Raw genomic sequence first — 21,267 nt, 5'->3', positions numbered from 1 at the left:
TGCTGTAAAAATATGCTAATGGTTGCTATCGTAATGCCGTCACACCGCCAGTATAGAGACGCCCACTGCCTCCCACTATCGCTATAACACATCTGTAATACCTTGCAAACCTTAAACATCGGTAACATCAAGTACCATCGGCCCCTCACGCAGAATTACAACAGCCCTGACCCCAATTACAAATTGCTAACCTAGTTGCATGCAGTAAGTACTCAAGCTGCGTATGCAATCTCACTGGCTAATGTATGTACGCCCAGGCAATGGATTCAAACGGACAGACACGCCTGTGTTTTACCGACCATCCCCCCGTCATCACTCCCAAACGCTCACTGCCTGTCAATTTGTGTGGTGCCTTCACGCACTGCGAAGCATACGCATGCACAGTACGCAATAATCGCCCATCTGCGTATGCTTTAGCAGTTGCACTGTACACACAATATATCTGTGACCTATGGGGGTGATTCAGCTTCAGACAGAACAGCAAAGCTGCACGCAGTCACAATCAGATTCTACTTAACATTTATCCAAAGTTGCCGACCCTCCCGATTTTAGCAGGAGGCTCCCGAAGTTTAATTTAGCCTCCCGCTGACCCGCAATGTATGCTTCAACTCCCGCGAGTCCAGAATGGGACGGAGGGCGGGGTCTGCAAAGGGGACATCATGACTTAAAGGCCGGCCACCGCGGGATTGTGGATAGCGGTGGCTGGTCTAGCAAGCAGCAGGCCTGGAATAACGGCGGGGCAATGGTCCTCCACACAGGCTCAGTTTGAGCCTCCTATGCCTGAGCTGCCTCCCCCCCACCATCACAAGCCCAGCGCTTGGATTCAGCTTCTGAATGCATAGTGCATACATTCCGTGATACATAAGGTACTCGGAAGCTGCTCTGTATGCACTATGCACTCAGAAGCAGCGGCAGCATGTTCGGGACGCCGGGCTATCATCAGGAGAGGAGCTCGCCACAAAAGGTAAGTACTCTGTCATATTAATTCTGATGGGGCATACTTTTTAATACTGGGGCATAATATTAATGTTAGAGGGCACTGTGGGGCATAATGTTAATACTTAAGGGCATACTGTTCATACTTGGGGTATTATGTGGCATACTGGGGGCATTGTGGGGCAACACTGTTTTTCAACAGTGAAAAAAGTATATTGGGAATATTATGTAAACTGTGTATTTTCAATGTGCTGGGCTCGCCCCCAGTGTGATTAAAAACGGGGGTGTGACACAATGTTAATTACTGCAAATGTCATACCAAAGGCGTGCGCATGCCATCCACTCTTTAGCTTGACTACAGATATATTTTGGCTCTTTCCCTCTGACTGGTTGGCCACGCCTGTGCTAGAGGATAAAATAAGGTGCCTATGGTAACAAACACTGAAAAATAAGGTACACTTCAGAGTCATAAGAAGGCCTTTTTCAGGGAAGAAGTAATGGGCTAAGGCCTTACAGCTGTTTTGCAGCAATAAAAGAGAGGCTTCCCTGAGCCATGAAGCCCCACCAGTGGCCTACTGACCACTAGAAGGTCTTATGGACCAATTCATCAAAATGTGAAGTCTTTGGTTTATCATGCAGGGTATTTGCACGCTGACGAGTAGCCAAAAGGATGGTTCCTCAGTGTGTGGGATTTACTAAGTGGTTCAAAATTTAAAAGGGCAATGCTTGGAATAGCAAAACATCCTATGTTTTGCTATTAAAAGCGTTGCCCTTTAAAATTTCAGGCTTAAATAAATTGAGAACTGGCTGCTTTTACAAGTCAACACTTAGGGCCTGATTCAGACCCGCTCGCAAGTGGGTCGATGGTGGGCCATTGCGCAAGCCACGTAGCAAGTGAGAACTCCGGGGCTCGCTACAAGACGGAGCGGCTGTCGATGATGATCGACAGCTCGCCCTGTTTTGTAGGCGGGTAGGTGGGGTGGCTGGACAAACGGGGGCGTTCCCGATGGAACACCTGCCATTTGTGGGCGGCCCTACTGACATCACTCGTCATGTCAGTAGTGGACTTCCTGCGCTATTAGAGCAGGGAGTCCACTCGAGCTTGCGAGACCTGAAACCCTACCACAAGTGTCTCCTCGAAAGCCCGACGGTTGTGATAATCGCGACCATCACCTGGCCACCCGCTAAAGCTGTGGGTGATCACCCACAGCTTAGCGAGCGGCCTGTAGGCCAGGTAAAAGAAAGAAAAACAGGCCGCCCTGATTCAGAGCGAGCGCTTGCTATTTGCGAGCGCCTCTGAATCAGGCCCTTAATCCCCTGTGACACCACCTGTCACATGGAGGAGGAAGTGTGATGGGGCCCTTTTGATGGATCTTGAGTTGGCGATATTTGGCTGCCACCAACAACCGAAAGGGCTACCAATTTTTTTACAAAACTACAGTGGGAATAGAACAAGACAGTTGGCTTCAAATCATGTTATTGCCAGTAGAGTCTCCACACTTACACCCCATTGAGTTAGAATGGACTGAACAGAAGGGTGGAAGCAAAGCAACATACATGAGCAACATCATTTGTAGGAACTTCTGTAACAGTGTCAGGAAGAATTTCCAAACAATATGTGATTTCCACTGTAGGAAGAATGCCACAGGGGTGTTCAGTGGTTATATCTGCAAAAGGCAGCTACTTAGAGGTGTCACAAATTCAGATTACATTTTCTCAAACAAAACTATTCTATCATTTATTTTATCTTCAACTGCTTATTTGTTCTATGCTTTAATTTCGGAGTACATATGGGATGGTATTTAATTCTCTGCGCAAGGAAGTAGCTCCCGAGGTAAGTGCCCGGAGCTATTCAATTGTAGTGTTCCTGCTAGGATGTTTTAGCGGGTTGCCGCGCCCTGCCCGATTTCTAAAGGGCAGAATGCACCCTGCCCTCATAGCTGAGCCCCGCTAAAACAGCCTGCGGGTACCGTCCCACCCGTGGGCCGCAGCGTCCCATGGGTGGGGAAAATAGTGATGGAGCGATCGCTGCCGGTGAATGGATGCCAGACGCATGCGCTCGGCTTCTATTCACTGAGATAGGAACGATTGGGGCAGCTCGGCATGTCCGTAAGTGCCGGGCACACCCCCAAGAGTGTTGAAAAGGGGGCACGTCTTAAAGACACGCCCCTTTTCTCATTGCCACGCCCCCTGTTCGGGTGCACACAGGTGTTCTTCTTTCTAGGTTCGGCGTCGGACGTAGAATGAACACTACAATTGCAAGCGCTGCAAACCAGCGACTAACGGATTTCTGCTCACACTGTCATTAGGGTGCAAGCAGAAATCTACGCTACTGTATCTAGTGGCTCAGGGCTAATCACGGTGTTGCCGAATTTTGTAACCGTATCGCGCCTGGCACCAAAGTCAGAAAATGCAGTTTATAGCAACTATGCACCGGGTATTAGCCGTGGTAAACTGCATCGACTTGAGAGAAGGGCCTGATGCAATCAATTGAATATCTCCGGGCACCTAACTCGGGAGCTACATCCCAGCGCAGAGAATTTAATTCCCCCCTCTGAGACATTAAATTATTTACATTTCCATAAAAACTTGAAAACTTTTCACCAGTAGTGTATATATGTATATAACAAGAGATATGGTAAGAACTTACCTTTGTTATCTCTGTTTCTACGAAGTCCATAGGGTTGACCTTGGGGGTATAGCTGGATCTGGATTCACGGGCACCACGCAGCTAAAGATTTGCTGCTCCCAGGATGCACTGGGTCCATCCTCCTCTATACCCCGCCCCCGAGCCACAGGCACCTCAGCTGGTAAGCAGCCAAGGCCGGAGGAGGAAAAACAGATAGAAGGAAGACTGGAACACACAAGAGCCATACTCACAGATAGGCACACGGAAAATCGGTGACCAGCCACATACCCCATATGAAGCCAGGTGCGTCAGGGCGGGCGCCCTGTGGACTTCGTAGGAATAGGAGATAACAAAGGTAAGTTCTTACCATATCTCTTGTTTTCTACTTCAGGGTCCATAGGGGGTTGACCTTGGGGATGTCCCAAAGCAGTTCAACTGAGGGCGGGGATGCTCCTGTGCTGAAAGGAGAATCCGGTGCCCGAAGGATGCATCCTGAGAGGCGAAGGTGTCAAACGCATAGAATTTCAGAAAAGTCTGGATAGAAGACCATGTGGCCGCCTTACACAGCTGAACAGCTAAGGCGCCACAGCTAGCAGCCCACGAAGGACCCACAGACCGATTAGAATGAGCCTTAACAGAGGCCGGAACAGGCAAACCCTCCAGTGCATAAGCCTCACAAATAACCCAACAAAGCCAATGGGCCAAAGTTTGTTTGCCAGCAGGCCAACCCCTCTTGTGAAAACCAAAGAGGATGAACAAGGAATCCGACTTCCGAATGAAACTAGTCCGGTCTACATAAACTTTGAGAGCACGGACGATATCCAAAGAAGCCTCACCAGCCGAGAGGTCAGGTGACTGAAAAGCAGGCACAACAATTTCCTGATTAATGTGGAATTTAGAAACCACTTTAGGTAGAAAACCCGGATGGGTGCGAAGCACCGCCCTGTCCAGGTGAAAAATCAGAAAAGGAGGACGACAGGAAAGTTATCCCAATTCTGACACCCTCCTGCCCGAAGCAATTGCCAGGAGAAAAACAGTTTTAACCGTCAACCACTTGAGTTCCACCAACTCAAGAGGTTCAAATGGAGGACCCTGTAGGGCCCGAAGCACCACCGCCAAATCCCAAGGAGCCACAGGAGGAACAAAGGGAGTCTGAATCCTGAGAACCCCCTGGAAAAAGGTGCGGACATCTGGCAGAGTAGCAATCCTACGCTGGAACCACACAGATAGTGCAGACACATGAACTTTCAAAGAAGCTAGGCGTAAGCCTAGTTCCAAACCAGACTGAAAGAATGCCAAAACCCTACAAACACGAAACACCTGCGGATCGTAGTTTCTGGACTCACACCACTGAAAATATGTATGCCACACTTTGTGGTAAATCCTGGCGGAAGCCGGCTTGCGCGCCTGAAGCATCGTGCTGATGACAGAGATGGAAAAACCCCGGGACCATAAGACTGATGTCTCAAGAGCCACGCCGTCAAGGACAGAAGACTCAGATCCGGGTAAAGGCAGGGTCCCTGAGACAACAGGTCCCGACGTTGAGGCAGAAGGAACGGAGCGTCGATGGAAAGGCTCCGAAGATCGGAGTACCAAGGACGTCTGGGCCAAGCCGGAGCCACCAGCAGAAGTGTGCCGCCGTCCTGTTTGAATTTCCGAAGGACCCGAGGCAGCAGGGATATCGGAGGGAATAGATACGCCAGCTGACAGCGCGTCCACCAGGCTTGCACCGGCGTCTCTCGTCCTGGATCCATACACAGGTAGCTTGTGATTGTGACGGGAGGCCATGAGGCCCACCTCCGGCAGTCCCCACCTGTCCACGAATAGTTGAAATACCTCTGGGTGAAGCGACCATTCCCCAGGATGCACGTCATGAGGCTGAGGAAGTCCGCCTCCCAATTGAGGACTCCTGGAATGAAGACTGCCGAGATGACCGTAAGGTGGCACTCCGCCCAAGCCAGGATGCATGACATCGCTGCTTGACTGCGAGTCCCCCCTTGATGGTTGATGTACGCCACTGTGGTGGCGTTGTCGGATTGAACTTGCACGGCCCTTCCTTGAAGAGCGTGACCGGACAACTGGAAGGCCCTGTACATGGCCCGAAGTTCCTGAATGTTGATGGTGAGAAACGATTCTTCCGCAGTCCATCGGCCCTGAAGTGAAAGTGGACCTGTCACTGCCCCCCAACCCCGGAGACTGGCATCTGTCGTGAGCAGAACCCAGTCCGGGATCCAAAAGGGGCGACCCTTGGAGAGATGAAATGTCTGAAGCCACCAAGCTAGCGAAAGGCGCACCTCTGGAGACAACACCAGCATCTGAGTCCTGATCCGGTGTGGCAACCCGTTCCATTTGGGTAGCATCAGCCCCTGCAGGGGCCTGGAACAGAACTGGGCATACTCCACCATGTTGAATGCCGACACCATGGTCCCCAGAACCCTCAGCACCGAGTGAACAGACATTCGGCAACTGCGCACCCGCAGTTGTAAGGAGGAAATCTTTTCCGGAGTCAGAAAGATCCTTTGCTGATGAGAATCCAGCAAGGCTCCCAAATGAACCATCCTTTGTGATGGAATCAGGGAGGACTTCTTCCAATTTATCAGCCACCCGTGCGCTTGCAGACAAGCGATCATCAGGTGTAGATGATGTAGAAGTGCCTCCAGAGAGCTTGCCAACAATAGGAGGTCGTCCAGATACGGTAGAAGCTGTATACCCTGGCTCCATAGATGGGTGGCCATGGCCGCCATAATTTTGGTGAATACCCTTGGAGTCGTGGAGAGGCCAAAGGGCAGAGGCCGAAACTGGTAGTGGTGTTGACGTATAGCAAACCTCAGATACCGTTGGTGTGAAGGCGCTATAGGAACATGAAGGTAGGCGTCCTGGATGTCCAGGGAGACCATGTAGTCCCCAGGTTCCATAGCCAGAATACTGGAACGCAAAGTTTCCATCCTGAATTTGGGAACTCTGAGGAACTTGTTCAGCAACTTCAAATTGAGGATAGGTCGATGAGACCCATTGGGTTTCTGCACCAGAAACAGAGTAGAATAGTAACCCGTCCCGCGTTGAGAAGGCGAAACGGGAACAATGACACCTGCTTTCAGCAAGGACTCTATTGCTTCCTGAATCTGCAAGGCCTTGGTCTTGTCCTGAGAAAGACTCGTGCAGAAGAACTGATGGGGAGGTCTGTGACGAAAGGAGAGGGCGTACCCCTGAGAGACCACTTCTCGAACCCAGGCATCTGTGGTGGTGTTGTACCAGCAATGTGCAAATTGAAGAAGTCGGCCCCCCACTCTGGGATCCCCAGAGTGAGGCCCGTCCCATCAGGCAGAAGGTTTATCCTCCGGCTTGAAAGAAGGACGTCTAGCACTCCACGCTTGTTTCTTAGGCTTAGGGGCGGCCTTGGTCGCCAACTGCCTCAGGAAGGACTGTCCCTTGGACTTTCCCTGAGTACGAAAGGACCGAAATGCAGATGTCCTAGCCTCTGAAGGTGCAACTGCCGAAGGTAGAAAAGCTGATTTAGACTTAGCCAGGGTATCCACAATTTTGTCCAGGTCTGGGCCAAATAATATTTCCCCGTTAAAGGGTAAGGCCTCCAGGCCTTTCTTGGAATCTGCATCCGCTCTCCAAAAACGCAGCGACAAAGTCCGGCGAGCAGACACCGCTGCAGCCGATACTCTGGAAGTCAGGAGACTGGCATCCAAATACGCTTCTCCAATATAGGAAGCGGCATCCCTCATCTGTCCCACTAAAGCTCTCTGCATTTCCGGAGGATCCTCTGGAAAAGTATCTTCCAGTACATTGGCCCAACTCTCAATGGCCTTAGTCATCCAAGAGATGGTCATGGACAGAAATAGACCAATTTTAAACAAGTCTCCACTTTCCTGTCTGTGGCATCCTTTAGGGATGAAATGGATGGCAAAGGCAAGGTAGCGCTCTTGATTAAGCGAGTAACATGAGAATCCACCACGGGCAGGGTTTCCCACTTTTTGCAATGACCAGCAGGAAACGGATAACTAGACGCTAAACGTTTCTGCGGCTGGAACCTCTTACTAGGCGACTGCCAGGCCTCCGCCATATGATCAATCAGCTGGTCAGATAGGGGAAAAACCTCCTTATCTACTCCTGCGACGCAGCGTCTGTAGGAGAACAACGAAGGAGCCGCGGAGCGCTCAACTTCCTCATCAGACATGACAAAATATATATATTATACAAATATATATATATATATATATATATATATAAAACACGATAGGGAAGGTCAGTGTTTGACTCCTGCGCATCCACAAGTATGCAGCACACAAGCCCACAGATATGGCACCGTGTAGCACACAACTATATGTGACCGACCTCACAAATACGTGAATTTATATAAGTGAGGTCCGAGAAAAGCCCTTCCTCCACACACCTACAGGGCCGTAGAAGGAAAGGGATAGGTATAGACTGACAGTAAGTAGAAATAAAGCACAGATAGTCAGCACTAGCAAAAGTCACATACAATGCAGAAAGTTACTACTCACTGCACCTTGTCACTACAATCAACCTGCCCAGATTCAGTGCCTGGGAGGGCTATAGTGCTGTGTACGCTGTCCTTTAGCAGGGGATAGGTACACACGGGGACCGACCGCACGCTGCCTGCGAGATCTGCGCTGCCACTGGAGAGAAGATGGTCGCCGGAGACCTCAGAGGAGGAGTGGCTGCAGGAGGAAGCAGCTCAACCTTGCCAGACCCGACTGCAAAAGCGCACTGAGCTGAGGGGAGGAGCCGCTAGACAGGGAAGGCTGCCTCCCCTGGCTAGCAATTGACACCAGGGACGCTGTCTCCCGCTGCCGGCATTACTCCCTGGTGGTCTAGTGGTCCCGCGGGGCATTCCTCCGGAGAGAGGGAGTCTGCCGCCACTGCTAGCGCCTCCGGTCTGTCCCCAGAGACCGGAGGCATGCGACTGCATATACACGCGGGTCACCGCAAGCAGTGACCCGCGTCTTACCTGATCCCCGGCGCTCCGGCAGCAGTTGTGGGAGTCCCCAGAGCCCGGCTAGTACAGACTCTGTGGTCCCGCCGCGATCCCCAGATCTGTACTGGCGTCGCGGCGCCAGCGGGGTGTAGGAGTGGCAGCTTGGACGTCCAATGGGCAGTGTGATGCTGCCGCTCTGAAGAGTCAACTAAAATAAAATAAAAAAATAAAATGTAAAAACTCTAAAAATACGCTTAGGGGCTGCTAAGCAGCCCCCCTGTGCTAAGGGTGACCCGACTCCGGCCGGGCACCAACTAAAACTGAGGTGCCTGTGGCTCGGGGGAAGGGTATAGGGGAGGATGGACCCAGTGCATCCTGGGAGCAGCAAAAGCATTAACTGCGTGGTGCCCGTGGATGCAGATCCAGCTATACCCCCAAGGTCAACCCTGTGGGCCCCCTATGGACCCTGAAGCAGAAAGACTAATTTATGTGCAGATAAATACCATATTTAGGACAACTGCACCCCACGGGGCAAAATTAAGGGTGAAGAATTATAAAATATATTTCAAACATAATTTCAAATAAAAAAGTCATCACAGGAAGATACTGAAATGCCATCGGTGATAGTGGAAAAAAACATGTAATAATCAGAATATTGGTATAATGTTTCTTTAAAGTAAGGAAATATCTGGCTTACCTGTCTCTTACCAGGTGACAAAATGTATCCTTCCGGCTCTTTCTGCTTTTTGGTTTTTACCCATCGTTGAAAATTGAAGACGGTGATGACGTTCTGGCTGTGGAGACAAGATAACAATGATCCTTTACCCCTGAGTAAGCAAACATACCAGTCCCCAATGCATTGCTTTCATGAAAATACTATTAATAAAGACTAGTTCATGCCAATAAAGGATCATATTTGTAAAATATGCCCCCTACCCAGTTGTTTAGGATGTGTGACCTGTAGAATTCAAACCTGCTGATGTCAGTAGGTGGCACAAGAGAGGGCAATGAGTTCTGAGGGTTAAAATCCCAGACAAAAAAAAAACCTTTGCGTTACATCAGGGGTCAGGGAACTTTTTTACCCTTTTGGAAGCAAAATACAGGTGGGCACCAGGTAAAGAGCTGAAAGCAAACTCAGTTTTGTGACAGGTCATTGGCCACTTGTGGGGATTATGAGCTGTTAAATTAGGAGATTTATTATAGCCCAGATGTACACTGTGAAGGCAAATTTCTCTTTTTTACTGATTTCATGTAATGAAATGTGGCTAAATCATGTTTGGATGGAGTTCTGTAACATAAAGATAAATACTCTCTGTATATTCCTGGATCAGGGCACTCTCTTCACTCCTGCACAGGAAGCCATCTTCCACACAGACAGCACGTAATAACTATAAGCAGGCAGGAGTAAGGATACCTCACAATACACAGATGATACATACATAGCCTCCCCCCATACACACATGATACATACATAGAATCCCCCCATACACACATGATACATACATAGCCTCCCCATACACACTAGACCTCACCTCCCCATACACATACAATACATACCTCCACACAAGACCTCCCGATACACACGAGTTACATAGCATACCCCCATACACACACACACACATGTATAGCCCCCCTACCACCCCATACACAAGACATACATAACCCCATCTCCCCACGACAGATACATACATAGCCTAGCACCCCACCTCCCCATACACACACACGACAGATACATACATAGCCCCCACCTCCCCATCCACACACTAGACCCCTCACCACCACATACACACAACCCCCCCCCCACCTCCCCATACACACACACACACACACACACACGAGACACCCCCCGTCTCCCCATACACAAGACCACCCACACCTCCCCATATACACACGAGAACTCCCCCTACCTTCCCATACACAAACTCCCCCCCCCTCCTGTAACACACAAAAAGATACATACATACCCCCCATACACACGAGACCCCCCCACCTCGTCATACATAAACACACACAAAAAAAACCCACCTCGCCATACTCATACGAGTGTCCCCCAACCCTCCATACACACACATTCCCCCCACACACACACAAGACCCCCCCATCCCCATAAACACACGAGACCCCACCTCCCCATACACACAATACATACATAGCCCCCCACCTCCCCATGCACACGAGACCTCCCGATACACACAATACATACATAGCCTCCCCCATACACACAAGAGACCCCCCACATTCCCATACACACACGAGACTCCCCCACCTTCCAATACACACACAAGTCCACCCACACACGAGACCCACCTCCCAATATATGATACATACATAGCATCCCCCCATACACACAATCAGCCCCTGCTCTCTATATACAGATAGATACAGACACACGGCCCGGCCCCGGTGTATAGGAGACCCGGCATCCACCTGATTCCCCAGCGGTAGTGGACAGATCCCCTTTAGTACATGCACCCTGACGATACCCAGCCTGTCTTCTTGAGTGACTCTCTGCAGATCACCTGACTTCTGCCCTGTATCTCCCACCTGACTTCTGCAGGAAACTCCACTTTCACTTTCACTTTGTGTATAGGCTTCAAAAAAATGGCCGCCCGTAGTCCCTTCAGTGTCTCAAGAAGACGCAGAGGGGAGACATTGCTGGTATATTAATAACAGTGGTGGAAGTTACAGTGCCCTGTTATAGCACAGGTAGAGCAGAATCTTGTGTTATTTATTATAATACAGATGGAGTCACCTCTGGTGCCATGTAACTATGTCCTGTGATTGTAACACAGATGGAGGTAACTGGTGTCCTGTTATTATTATACTGCAGGTGGAGTAAGTGGGTGTCCTGTTGTTACAGATGAAGCGGACTCTGGTGCAATTTTATAATACAATTGGAACAGGCTCAAGTATGCTATTATAACACAGATGAAGCAGACTGGTGCAATGTTATAATACAGATGGAAAGGGCTCTGGTGTTATGTTATTATAACATGCAGCAGACTCTGATGTCATGTGTTACTGTAATACAAATGAAGCAGGCTTTGGTGTCCTGTTACTATAATACAGATGGAGCAGGCTCTGATGTTCTGACATTGTAATGTTGATGAAGTAGGCTCTGGTGCCATCTTATAATACAGATGGTGAAGGTTCTGGTCTCTTGTTACTATAATACAGATGGAGCAGGATCTGGTGCCATTTTATAATACAGATGAAGCAGGCTCTGGTGCTGTGTTATTGAAATCAGGCTCTGGTGCCCTATGTTACTGCATATGGATGAGACTATGGTATCCTGTTATAGGTGACGCAGACTGGTGTCCTGGTGGTATAGTAATAATTACTCCCCTTGCCGGCAGCTATGCGCCTTTTCTCATATTTTACTTTTCTGATGCGCTTTGACTTCAAACCAAAATTGTTCCATTTTATTTTTTTCAATTCATTTTTTCTTTTTTACAACATAGATATACAACTAGCGCCTGATACTGTTGTATGTTACATTATGGCTAATGTCAGAAATACAACTGCTCTTCATATGAGCCTGATGTCAGCTTTATACTACTTCTGACATTAGCCATAACATACATATATATCCTGTAACTCATCCCCCCCCCTCCCTCCATCGTCTACTGTAATGCAGTTCTCCTCTATCAGTCTCTTCTCCTGTTATCCTTTTCCAACCACCATCCCTTGGAAATTAATTAGTTCTTTCTTCTACACTTCACCTAATTAATTTATCCACAGTCCCTCCTGTAATTTCTAGGGATGTCTCTGATGTCACACGCCATGCTGCTACTGTGGGCATTGGCAGGCTTGCCTACCCTCCGATTTGACCGGAAGCCTCCCGAATATCGGGTTCCACTCCCGCCCCCCCGGAAAGGCTGGCAAGCCTCCCGACACCCCCCCCAGTGTATATATAGAAACCCCGGCAGTGGGGAGGCCAGGTGACGCGATTCGAGCTGAATCACATAATCGTGGCCCCGCCCCCTGCTTCACAACGCTGTTTATTCCGCATTGTGAAGAGGGGGAGGGGCAGCGATTATGCAATCTTGCGGCCACGCCCCCAATACGTCAGTATTGCCTGGCCACGCCCCACACTGTAAGCAGACATTCAGCTCCCCCCCGGAAGGAGGGAGCTGAATGTCGGCAAGTATGGGCATTGGGTGACCACACATAAGGGCTGATTCAGTGGTGGACGCTATTTTGATTATTTTTGCTGATGGTTGTGGATGTGTGTAGGTGCCAGATTGCTTATGTGCAGATCTAGAAAGCGATTTCGCTCGCAGTGCCACAGTGATTGACATGCTGCTGTTGTTTGGGGGCACAACGGGCAGCGTTCCAGAAAACGGGAGCATGTCGGCTACATTTCCTGGATGTGCCAAAGCCAGTGGCTTCATCCTTGGACACAGCTTCACTTTCTTATGTGGCCTATTACTTATTCTGGTACCATGATAAGTAATGGGAATGGCCACACAGGGATAATAGTCTTCTAATACTTAGACCTTTGTTAGTATCACACTGGGGCCTGCTGACTGCACCGATGCTCTATTTCTCTCACCCAGCTCCTCATCCTGGATATAGGCCCTGATTCAGAGCCGCTCGTAAGCGGCCGCTCGTTCGTTCTGACCGATGTTCGCACATCTGCGCATGCGTACGGATTTTAATACGCATGCGCGAACCAGTCAGTGCGGCCGAAAATCGTTTGTTCGCTATATAGCGAATGCCTGCTATTTTGAGTGACAGAAGGAGGCGTATGTGGGTGATAACAGGGGAAGGTGCTTGAAAACGGGGGTGTGGAATTCGAACGCAGGCGTGCTTAAAGGTCAAAACGGGCGTTTTAAGGGAGTGCATAATTAATACAGCAGCGTCATTGACCACGTCACTTGTTTTTTTTTACTCAGAACTGCTCGCAAAATAGTGGTTGAAAAAACCAGCCACAAGAATAGCGAGCAGTTCATACGCTGTTCGATGTACTCGATTAATCTAATAAATAGCGGACATGACGTATGGTGCGAGTGGCAAGGGGGCGTATTTTTCAAAATTACAACCGCAAGTTTTGCTTGCTCGTTCAGACTTAGAGGCGTGAACAGACCGCAATTAGCGAACGGTTCATTTGAATAGCCACCCCTTGTTTTAGAACGAACGACCGCAAATAGCGAGCGGCTCTGAATGAGGGCCATAGTGCAGAGGTGCTGAGATGTATGTAGGAGAGAATGGTGCCAGCGGTTACTATTCATATTCCCACCTGATCTTCTTGGTCTCCTTCCACTGGAACCCCATCCCTCATACTCTGTAGTAGTTACATCGCCATGCACTCTGTTTGGAAATGATGGACAGGTGGAGTTGGTGGGATGATGCAGAATACAAAGGCAACATGATATTGGATGGATGCCTGGCCATCAGGTACCACCACCCTCTCTGTCACATGGTCTGTACACCTCAGCCTGTCTAGAATATGAAAGACTTTATACATAGTTGGAGATATGATGTTTGTATTAAGAAAAAAAAGGTGTTAAATAGTGTGGATCCACCAGTTATAATCTGTGTATGATATCAGTATGACCTGTATGTAGTGATGATCAGTGTGTATGATGTCAGTATGTCCTATGTATAGGCTCAGACTGGCATGACGGGGGCCCGGAGAAATCCCCGGTGGGCCCCAAGGAATTAAAACTCCGCCCACTGTCATAGGGGGGCAGGCCTCATGTGCCGGTCACGTTATTCTGTGCAGCCCTGTGCCTAATACACTGGCAGCGGGTGGCTGGTCTGTGGGAATCGCATCATTGAGGTGGTAGGAGGGATGCAGTGAGTGCATTTAAGAGCTGGATTAAAGGAGGCCCCGTCCCCCCAAAATTTTAATTGGAACTGTGGTGCTCCGTGCAGCTGCATCCCTGGGCTGCCTGTACATTTCATTAAAGCAGGAGAGGAAGGAGGTGTGTATCAAGAAGAGGGCGTGGCTAAATGGCACATGATTGTACAGTTCTGTCTTGCTGGCATCATGGGAGATTAGGAGAGAGAAGTTGCTGCAGTCCCACTGCCAAGTACCAACTTGAAAAATCAGTCTGAAAAGGTATAATCCTAAGTATATGTATCTCACACTGTGCATGTATGATACTCTGCATGTGTGACTGAGCACCTGTAATCTGCTGCATGTGTGACTGTGCATATGAACTTCTGCATGTGTGACTGTGCATATGACATGCTGCATGTGTGATTTGCTTCATGTGTAACTCTGCATCAGTAATCTGCTGCATGCAGGGCCGGATTAAGGTCTGTGGGGGCCGCTATTAAATGTGACGCACTGGGGGTATGCGCAATGGGGTCCTAGTAGTGTTAGTGCCCCGTATGCAGAGCCCACAGTAGTGGTGCCCTTTATGCAGTGAACCCAGTAGAAGTGCCCCCTATGCAATACTCCCATTAGTAGTGCCCCCAGTAGTTATGCCCCCAGTAGTAATGCCCCCTGTGGTTGTGTCCCCAATAGTAATGCACCACAGTAGTTATGCCCCCTGTTTGTGCCCGTGCCCAATAGTAATGCCCTAGTAGTAATGCCCACTGTATAAATGCCCTCAGTAGTAATACCCCTGTATTTGTGCCCCCTGTAGTCATTCCCCCTGTGGTAGTGGCCCCAGTAGTAGTGCCCCCTGTAGTAATCCCCCCCCGAGTAATGCCCCCAGTAGAATAGCCAATTGCACTAAAAAAAAAATACATACCTTATGCCCCGCTCCCGCTGCCTTCCACGTCCATTCTGCCCGGCTGCTCCTCTGCACTATGGGAGAGATGTTATGACGTTTCTCCCATAGTGCGCTGCGTGAACAGGAAGCCTGAGCTCACGAATGAGCTACAGCCTCCGGCTCTGGCAGCCGCTGCGGGGAGGGAGCCTGGCGCCTGCTGGTTACAATATCAGTGGGCGCCTGGCAAATGGTGCCTCCCTGCGGCGTCGGGGTTAGGTTGGTTGGTTCACGTTAACCCCGACGGGTGTGGGGGCCCTTCAGGTGTGGGGGCCCAGGGACGAACTCCTCTGTTGCCCCCCCCCCCGTTAATCCAGCCCTGGCTGCATGTGTGACTCTGCATCTATGATCATCTGCACCTGTGATCCGCTGTATGTGTGACTCTGCATAAGTGACCTGCTGCATGTGTGACTCTGCATAAGTGACCTGCAGCACGTGTGACTCTGCATCTATGATCATCTGCACCTGTGATCTGCTGTATGTGTGATTCTGCATATGTGACCTGCTGCATGTGTGACTCTGCATCTATGATCATCCGCATCTGTAATCCACTGTATGTGTGACTCTGCATAAGTGACCTACTGCATGTGTGACCTAATACATGTGGCATGTGTGACTCTGCATCTATGATCATCCGCATCTGTAATCCTCTGTATGTGTGACTCTGCATAAGTGACCTACTGCATGTGTGACCTAATACATGTGGCATGTTTAACTCTGCATATTTGACCTATGTATTTGAATACGCGATTACAAGCATTAATAATTTGTGATGGCATTTGTGTGTTCGGTTTGTTAATATTTACCACCTAACTCTCATAGGGGCCTATTCATCATACCTAAACTTTCTCTGGAGGTAATTAGGTAGAACTCGCATGGAGTTCTACCTAATTACCGGAGGAATTCATCATTCCTCCTCCCTATAACTATATATTTCGAAAAGCTGTCATTTTTGCGATGATTGCTTTTCATGAAATAGATAGCTATCACTCTATGCTCTAACTTACCGAAGCTGGAATCCGTGCTGCGCATGCGCTATTACATTCGTAAAGCCAGCACATGCGCAGCACTGCCCACAGCGGCGGTAATTTTGTGTCCCCCCTACCCCCTCCGCTCACCTGCCCCCCCTCCGCTCACCTCCCCCCTGTCCATGACTTACCTGCTCGCGCAGCAGCCTCAGGCTCCGTCTGCTACGCTGTCACGTTTTCTCCCAGCAGAACTCAGTACTGTTTAGAATAAAAAAAGAAATACTTTTTTTTTTTTCTAAACTTTATTGTGCTCTGCTGGGGAGAACACATGACAGCATAGCAGACGGAGCCAGAGGAGAGTCCAGAGCGATGGAGGAAGATGCCGGGGGACCTGCCCAACTGAAAGCAGGTAAGTGTTACCTACTATACGCCACCTCACAGTGGCGTATGGTAACACCATCAAATTCCGAAAATACATAATTTTCGGAATTTGATGAATACCATAATTTCCATATCCCCATACTAATGTATGGGGAGTGTGGAAATTAACGCAGGGGGACTTAGCAAGGAGATATCAGTGATATCTCCTGTGTTAAGTCTCTACACGAATACGAAAATAACTTTAATTAAGGAAAATGTCCTTAAAAACGTTATCTTAGTGTTGATGAATAGGCTTCCTAATGAGAGATGGAAAGGAAAATCTTTATTTTAAGGTTAAAATGTCGGGACACTGTGCTGAACCCCATGGACACTCCCCCTAATGACTAATTAGGAAATTGGATGTTTCTAATTTGCTTAAGTAGTCCAATAATTACATGTCATTTTTGGAAGTAAAAAAAAAATGTCCTCTAATTACCCCCAAAATCAACTGTTTCGTTAGTTTAGGTACCCCACATTTAATTACAATTTCTCCTTCATCCACTAGGGGACACGAGTTCAAGACAGTGGGGTATAGACGGTGGTAGAACAGAGCCTGGCACTTTAAATAATTTAGAAGTGTTACTGGCTTCTCCCCCTCTATGCCCCATCAGCCCCAGTTTTTAGAATGTGCCCGAGAGAGCCGGTCGCACATCAGGCTGTCTCCAGCCTTTTTCATTTTATTTTTAGTGTTTTTTATTAACAAGCACTGAGGACATGCAGGCTGCTTACTGTGGCAGTCTGCCTGCTACATGGGAGCCGCCGGGAAGGGCACCACCATGGCTACTGCAGCCTGTGTCCGGTGACCCTGAGGAGGGGGCACAAACATGGAGTCATCAGACCCTGCAAGGACCCACCACTGCTGACACCGGCATGTGCCGGGTTCCTCGCCGCCCCCTCAGCCCAGCATCCCGGCCGCAGCAGTTGTAAGTATAACCACTGCTCCTGATAGCAGGAGCAGTGGAAGCATTGCTGGGCTCAGTGACATAGAATGTCACTGTTAGGAGACCCGACCATCCCCCCGCACGCAACCGAGTCTCTTATCTGGTAAAAGGCATGCTGCAGGGGCTGTTGCATAGCTCCCTCCATGAACATTAGACTAGACCCGCCGCGGCCCTCAGCAGGCAGCGTCCGGGTCTCTTAGCTTATCCCTAGTAGCGGGGGTGAAATTAAAAGGCGCGTCCTGCATATTTAGCGGCACCATCGGCAGTTGGGCTCTCCCTCTTCAGGCGCTGCTGCCAGAAACCAACGAAGGGGCCCGTCGCAGCTGAAATCCGCCAAGGCTAGCGGGGGGTGGAGCTTATTACCGGCGCGTCCTGCATATCAAGCGGCGCCTTCTGTAGTCGGGCTCTCCCTCTTCTGCCAATTAAGGGGCCCGTCGCAGCTGAAACTGGCTGGGTCCGGGTCCTCCTCCCTACACTCAGCAAGGAAAGTGGATGTGTATCACTGTGGTAGGCACGCTGAACGCCCACCATTAGCGGGAGCTGTTGAGAAAGACCCACCACAGCTTGTAGAGGTCAGTGTCTGGGTTACTGATTATGGGGAGTGGTGCGATGGCAGCGCTAAGCGTTGCTCTGCACCCACCCTGTACTCCTGCTATGCATTGTCCATGCGCGAACGCCTGCCATTTCCTCCATGACAGGTGGAAAAATCAGCGCTACGGGGCTATGCCCACCATAACATGCGGGCTAGATATATGCAGCTGAGGCACCACCCACCGCCAGGGCAGACTGGCTGGACATAGAGCAGCGGTTTTGCCATCGTATCACTACATGCCTTGGCTGTTAGCAGCTCTCCTCACGGGAGGAGACGCCGCGTTCCGTAGCTCCTAGCTGTGCTGAGTGACTGTCATCCCTATAATAACAGGCTAATAGCCTTTAAGTACCAGCGCAAGGCTCGGATCCCACCACGGCCCTTAATGTGTGGAGTTTGTATGTTCTGCCTTAGCTATTAGCTACTCCCCTCATCTAAATCTCAGGAGGAGACACCGTGTCCCGTAGCTCCTGGCTGGGCTGGGCAGGCTTCCCTGTTAGATACTCTATAGCAGCGGTTTTCAACCGGTGTGCCGCGGCACACTAGTGTGCCGTGGCCGGTTGTGAAGTGTGCCGCGGGGCTGTCAGAGCCACCGGGCACATTTTACTGTACTTCAGCATCCCGGGCCGCTGACCTCCTCTGGGAGACTCGACCGGTTAGTGACCTGCAAAGATGCGGCGGCTTGACATCACAGGTCACGCACGCCGCGTTGTCCACTGCCCTCCAGCCCGCTCTGCCAGCCAACGCCCTGCGCCAATCAGCCAGCCCGCGCTCTGTCCAGGCAGGCTCTGCAGCCTTCCTGGAAGCCCGCCCGCACGCGATCCTGCTGCAGTGTGAGTGACAAGGGGGGAACAAATGTGGGTTTTGTGGGGACCAGACATTTTTTTCTTCTTCGTGGGTACCAGCCATAGTTTATTTTTTCGTGGGAACCAGTCATGTAATTTTTTTTAGTGAGAACCAGCCATATGTTATCCAGCCATATATTTGCCTATTTAGTGGGGAACAATGTGTTTTGTTTTTTGTTTCTGTGGGGTCAGCCATAGGTTTCTTTTTCTGTGGGGAGCAATTCTGTGGGGCGCAATGTGGTATGGTTGTTTTTTTTGTGGGGAGCAATGTGGTTTTTTTTTTCTGTTAGGCCAGCCAATGGGATTGTTTTATTCTTGTGGGGGCCAATGTAGTGTATTTTTTATTCTTGTGGGGGCCAATGTAGTGTGTTTTGTTCCTGTGGGAACTAATGTAGTGTGTTTTTTCATAGTCCGCGCACACCGCATCGCCGGATAGTGTGCCTTGGCAATTTTAAAATCTTGTGTAGTGTGCCGCGAGTTAAAAAAGGTTGAAAATCACTGCTCTATAGCATAAAGCAAATAGCCTTACGTTATACCTATGCCTGTATGACGTCATGCTGCTGCCACAGCAGCACATCAGTGTTCCCGTGAGTTAACCCCTCTCCTGTCTTGCAGGAGAGATGTTGGTTAATGCGTGGCTTTGCGTCAGGAGCCTTGAATGCTCCCTGTATTCCCGCCACTGACCGGACCTTCAACTACTCCACACTATTAAGGGGACTAGCGCTGTGCTGACGACTGGTGTGTAACAGTTCGCGCATACACAGCGTGGTATTTCATAACACAGGCAGTATAGCTCAGTGCACTACCTGCACCACACATGTATATAAAGATATGTGCTTACACCCTCCTGGGGTTATAGATTGGTTCCCGTCATTCTATATCTACGGCGCCCGTTCGGGGGACCTATTATTATTTACAATGGTGCACTTGGTAGCAAACTTATTAGACACAACCACGCTGTGAGTGCTTCAGCACAAAAGGTAAGGGTTGCCTGTCCTTGATGACAGGGGATTAATGCTAGCTACAGTGGATAGCTGGTTGCTAGCGGTAGGGACGCTAGCCCAATCTCCCTTTTGCACTATAACACCGCTTTAGGCGGTTCGGAAAGAGGCCAGTGGTTCAACCGATGCATCACGTCTAGAAGCAATGTGCTGACGAGACACAGTCCTGCCAATTGCAGCGCCGCTTGGTTTTACCCCGTCAGGCTCCCCTTCGTTCAGTAACAAAGGGCGCCTAGCTTAATCTATTGGCCTGATATCTTAGCCTGTTAAGTATCATAGCCTCATGGTGTACTAGCTCCACGGTTCTGGTGCTGCTGCCAGAACGTTAGGTTATAGCATACCCTTCACCCAGGGTTAGCAGTCGTTCAGTGCAGGCTCATCCATCATCTGCAGACATGCTCACGTTATCGTCAGGTTGACCAGCATGTTTCCAAGATGATAGATGTCTGAACGACCAGCGGGAACGCGCATCACTGGTCGTTTTAGACACTTTTGCAAACGATTTATGAATGATTGAACGATACCGATATCATTATTGTTCAATCGCTCATTTAAATCATCTAGTGGATAGGCCCCTAAACACCATTTACTGTCTGTATCCACTGCTCCTAATTTGTCTTCTCTTTATGTCCATGTCTATTTCCCTCTCACCTGTACACCATCTACCTCTTTCTTTGCCCACACCTCCCCCCTTTCCTCTATGCCCCTCACTCCAGAGTGTTCCTCTTTCCCTGCACCCCAGCCACCCCTGTCATCTTTCCCTTCTGCCCTCTTCCACCCCTTACCTTCTTCCTCCTCTGCTGCTGAAGTCGCCTGAGTCCTGCTGGGCACCAATCAGAAGCAACATGGGAGAACCTGAGGATGGCAGGTAAGAGCCTTATGTCAGGAAGATTCTCCAGCCTTTGTCAGTGTAGGCTTTTCCATATGAATTGCACACGTATTATGGTGTTACTGGCATTGCCACAATATCTGTTCAGAATAATATCGTTTAGGGGGGAATTCAAATAGCCACAGTAATTACACAGGCTGCACTTAATGGGGATTTTTTTTCATGTCTTATCAGACCCGAAAAGAAGTCCCCGATAAATTGCCTGTTAACGGGTGATAAGACCCTGTTAACGCATAAGTCTGTGAACTTTTCGCAGATCCTACTTATTGAAAGTCGTTAACATGTGTGACCTTTAACACTTTTTAACAGTGTTAAAAAAGGGTCTCAGAAGAAAAAGGGGCTCTAATTGAATAGCCCCGGACGTTAAAGCCCGAGG

The 21,267-nt window shown here is 49.5% G+C and overlaps 1 long non-coding RNA gene across 1 annotated transcript in view; it reads right to left on the bottom strand.

Annotated features, from left to right (window-relative positions):
- LOC148479061 (uncharacterized) overlaps positions 1–11,038 on the bottom strand; it is a 44,636-nt gene extending 33,598 nt beyond the window's left edge. Inside the window, exons 1-2 of the long non-coding RNA XR_015872004.1 lie at positions 10,941–11,038; positions 9,211–9,307 (exon numbers count right to left, since the gene is read on the bottom strand). This is a non-coding gene — a long non-coding RNA (uncharacterized LOC148479061). The remainder of the gene's footprint in view (positions 1–9,210; positions 9,308–10,940) is intronic.
- Between the last annotated feature and the right edge of the window lie 10,229 nt (positions 11,039–21,267).

The sequence above is a fragment of the Taudactylus pleione genome, unplaced genomic scaffold (genome assembly GCF_031769625.1).
Source record: "Taudactylus pleione unplaced genomic scaffold, aTauple2 ptg000641l, whole genome shotgun sequence".
Classification (NCBI taxonomy): Eukaryota; Metazoa; Chordata; class Amphibia; order Anura; family Myobatrachidae; genus Taudactylus; species Taudactylus pleione.
This window is presented reverse-complemented; position numbering and strand designations above follow the sequence as displayed.